Below are 4,728 nucleotides of genomic sequence, written 5' to 3'. Positions count from 1 at the left end.
TTTAAGAGTGCACAACTATGTATCTTAGCAAAATACGAGGATAAATTATCTGAAATTTGTGTTGTGGACAGTACGAGGATTAATAATACGGTAATTTTGTTAACTTTGTAAACTTAAATGGTCCAAAAATAATTTGATATTTCAATTTTTATTCATTAAATAAAAGTCAAAACATTTTGGTTTTGATCTATCATTTTTTAACTCCGCAAAGAACTTCAGTGAACACGTTACTGCGATCCAAATGAAAATTCAGGAGGATATTGGAAAGCCGATGTCATGTTGAATAGGTCGTCTCTAATGCATAGCTAAGAATTCCAGAAAACGAAAAACAGACACAAAAAGATTAATGGTAGAATAGAAATGTACACTAGTCTACTTAAGCGATATGGGACTGTTCATGTGTATTTGAACTTTAAAAAAAAATCAAAGACAGGAGGCGTACACGGCGAGGACACTCCCCCTTCCGAGAGAAAAAACATTTCTCAAGTCTAAAAATTCATAAAAAGCTATATTTTTAAAAATCATATGGTTAATATTATCTTTTACACACTTAATTCTGTAGTTCATTGTTTAAATATTTTTTATATTAATAATTTATTTTTCATTCATATTTTTAAGACATGTGAAAACAACAAAAGGCTGCACGTTTGATGCGAACTCTTTCCATAGCGCAGTTTAATTATGGCGCAAGACCCACCGAGTTAACCACTACGCTAAGAAGTACATGTATATGTATTATCGATGTCAGTCTGTGATTTAAATGAACGGATTTGTTGAAGCGTACTTTTTTCAGAAATGTTCAATTTTCATATAGAATGGGTTCAGATTCCATTTTTTGGACAAATGAAATAGATTTGACATTTACCTTTCCATCATTTAAGCGTTAACGAAGAATGGAGACTTGACCCATTCATGTTCACAATTCTTTTTTGTATGGCTCTAATAAACCCATTTTCCACTAAATGTGCTTAACTGTTAACTTTGAAATAAAGATTGTAAAATAAAATAATAAATTGTTTTGAGGATGACATGACTGGGAACATGATTTTAGAAAAATATAACTTTTCCGTGATTTTGAAAATTGTGAAACATTATCTCAGAGCGGGGGGTTGTCCACGGCTTGTACGCCCTCTTTGTTAAGACTGAAATGGCTAGTATGCTTTTATTGAACTCATTTCACAATGAGATATAATTCATGTTTAAGTACCAATGTAAATGATAAATCTTAAATATTTAATCTATAATAAAACCTTTTTTTTAAATTTCCGTTTTATTTTTTATTTTAATTTCATTAACTTTATTGCAGCCCGGAGGACCGGGCTGCTCTATACATAGAAGTTTAAGTGTAGGTGTATGGGGATTGGGGTGGGAGTAGTTATTCAGAATTAAAGGTTTTCTAAACATTGAAAAGTTTGTTAATGAGAATGTTCTTTCCCTTTATAAATTACGAGATAAATAGTATATTTACTTCCATAAAGTGAATCTGTAAAAATATTTATGTTTTTCATATTTAATATGTAAAGTTGCTTATCATATACTATCAAAAAAACGACAGGTCCCTTTTTTTAGAATATCGAATTTTTCTTCACGCATAAAAACGTACTATGCATAGTTTGTAATTTATATTCTAAAATTGTAAATTAAACACGTTTTTGAAATATAGGTGATGTATGTGTTTAACTTCAATTTATATTTTATGCAGCCAACATTTACTTGAGGAATTGATCAAGTTTTAAAATGGTATCGTTTTTGTTTGATTTTTATCCGACTACAAGATTTCAAAGTATTCGCGACTATCGTCTCCATCAATTAGACGCATGCCTTTTCACAAATATCGAAGCGGGTTGATGATCAAGACTCATTTCCATTGTTTACTTTATATATTTCCCGGGCGACATTTGATGGTTACATCAATGTTTTCTTGTTTTTTCATGTTTTAATTTTGGCTAAAGTTGAATAGTTAAGAAAGAAAGACAGGTATAAGAAAGAAGTCTTTTTTCCCTCACTAGTTTATTTAGCTTTGTAGATTTTTTGATTATGCAGCACATCAGGTTCAACATTTATTGCCTGGTGACCTTGCCATATGTCCAAGATTCTAACCTATTATTCATGTTATTGGCAATGATTTGCTCAATAATTATGCACACAATGGCAGAGCAAGAGTCATCCAAACATAATGCTTGCTCTTTGGTCTTGGTCCGACCTAACGTCAGATAACGCGATCTGATTTACACGTATAATACACCCTAGTATAATACACGAACTTAAAGGATAAAGGATATGGAGATAACGAACAGTATTTAATATCAATGTCCATAAAAATATAAAATACTGTGGTTTCAACAATTTTTGTTGACATCAATTTTCATGGATTTTGTAAAACAGACATTTTCGAGGATACCTAATTTCGTGGACAAAAGCATTGCCGAAACAAATCATGAATATGTTACATAAAAGTTTTGCAATTTAAGAAATTCAAAACTATCTATAACAAATCAGGTGCCGTGGATGAGTGAGCATCCCCTGCCGACCGGTCACACCCGCCGTGTGCTCCTTGTCATGATCGGGAAATAGCGGAAAAATCCGTCGACAATTCAGTGTATAAATAATGGACTAACAATTAGTATGAAAAACGTCAATTTAACTCAATGATAAATTGTTATTTACGGACAAGGTCATTGTATCGACCATAGAACTTACGAAATTATGACTTTCAGGTGTAATATCCATCTGATAAGAGAGATAATTTTCTGAAGACATTTTGCATGAAATTCAATGAATTGTCATGTAAAATATTACAGATTTCAGTTCTAAGGACAATTCCATGGTCATTTCAATCGAATCTCTTTCACCGTACAGATGTTGATTTTTATTTTTCATCACCAATAATCCCCTCAATTACTTAATATAGTTTACATTTATACTTAGTTCCTTTAAACGGTATAAATTGAGGTATTTCTATCTCTAATAGTATAAGTCATTTAATTGTTACAGAAATTCCAGATGCAGAATTGTTTATAAACATGTAATCAACTTTTGTTTCATAAAAAAAAATTCAAGTGCGATAATGGAAAGATAACTCTTATTGATGGATGCGTATTATTTTACAAGAACAGAAAACAATTTGATATTCTGATTTTAAAAGCAATCCTTCAGTATGTTTGCTAATGAGAATTAAAAAGGTACATGTATGAGAGAAAATAATTATTATTTTCATATATGCCTAATATATATATAAGAAGAAGGTACGGCTTGGGCCTTATTGGCTTTAACAAAAGTTGAGTAGATGAATATGATAAATCATTAAAGAATACGGCATGAAGTAGGACCGTTGTGGAAATATAAAACTTTGGTCGGCCATTTTGGCCCCGCCCTACCCTCGTGGGTCATGATTTAAACAAACTTGAATCTATACTACATCAAAATGCTTCCATATAAATATGACCAATTATGGCTATGCTATTCTTGAGATGATTTTTTAAAGAATTTACCTATTATTATATGCCTATTAAAACTTTGGTCGGCAATTGTGGCCCCGCCCTCCCCTGGGGGTCATGATTTGAACAAATTTGAATCTTCACTATCTGAGGATGTTTCCAGATAAATATGATCAATTATGGCCTTTGTTTTTCTTGAGAAAAAGATTTTTAAAGAATTTTCCTTTATATTTCTTTGTAAAACTTTGGTCGGCCATTGTGACCCCGCCCTACCCCCGGGGGGTCATGATTTGAACAATTTTGAATCTTCACTATCTGAGGATGGTTCCAGATAAATATGATCAATTATGGCTTTATTATTCTTGATAGAAAAATTTTTGAAGAATTTTCCTATCTATTTATATTTAAAAATTTGGTCGGCCATTGTGGCCCCGACAGATCCCCGGGGGTCATGATTTGAACAAACTTGAATCTACACTACCTGAGAATGCTTCCATATAAAACAGCAATTATGATTATAATTGAATTTATGTATTAAATGCGTTCTTTATGTATTAAATACGTTGTATTTACATGGGTGTGATGGTTTATGTAATATATATTGCAGGCTGGGATTTTACGCCGGTGGTATGCGAAATTCCAGCCAATGATTAGCGGGCTATGATCACGTGGGCAGCTGAGCGGATCACTTGTATTTTTATTCCCACGCTGTCCACAGTAATTTTGGAATCACGTATATTTTAAAGACCCGCCACCGCCCCTGCAATCCTACCTCTTGCATTTTGATAAATTGTATTAAGGGTTTTGATGTGTCACCCCTTTTGTTTTGATGTGCCATCTGTTTGCTATATTTTTCTTAAAATGTTTGATCTTATTGTTTTATAGAAATTTTTTTCTAGTCATTTTTTGGGGATCAGACATTTTTCATATTTTACGTAATTTCAATCGGTGCTTGTGAGTCTGATCCCCATTATTTTGTATAAAGTAATTTCTTTAAATCGTCATTTACATATTCATCCCTGTGAATGTGTTTGAGTTAATCTTTAGCAAACTAAGCAAAAACTAGCTGTGGTGAGCCTGCCGAGCATTTGAAGACATAAATATGATCAATTTTGGCTTTGTTATTCTTGAGAAGCATGCCACCTTAAAAACATGCCACCAAATTTTCATTTATTTCCAATTATCTCCCCTTGAATGAGGGCTTGGCCCTTCATTTGAACAACTTTGAATCCCCTTCACCCAAGGATGCTTTGTGGGAAGTTTGGTTGAAATTTGCTTAGCGGTTCTTGAA

Source organism: Saccostrea cucullata, unplaced genomic scaffold (genome assembly GCF_032062105.1).
Source record: "Saccostrea cucullata isolate Sc308-1 unplaced genomic scaffold, CSIRO_AGI_Scuc_v1 ctg1702, whole genome shotgun sequence".
Taxonomy (NCBI): domain Eukaryota; kingdom Metazoa; phylum Mollusca; class Bivalvia; order Ostreida; family Ostreidae; genus Saccostrea; species Saccostrea cuccullata.
The sequence above is the reverse complement of the archived record's forward strand: the minus strand, read 5'-3'. Positions refer to the sequence as shown.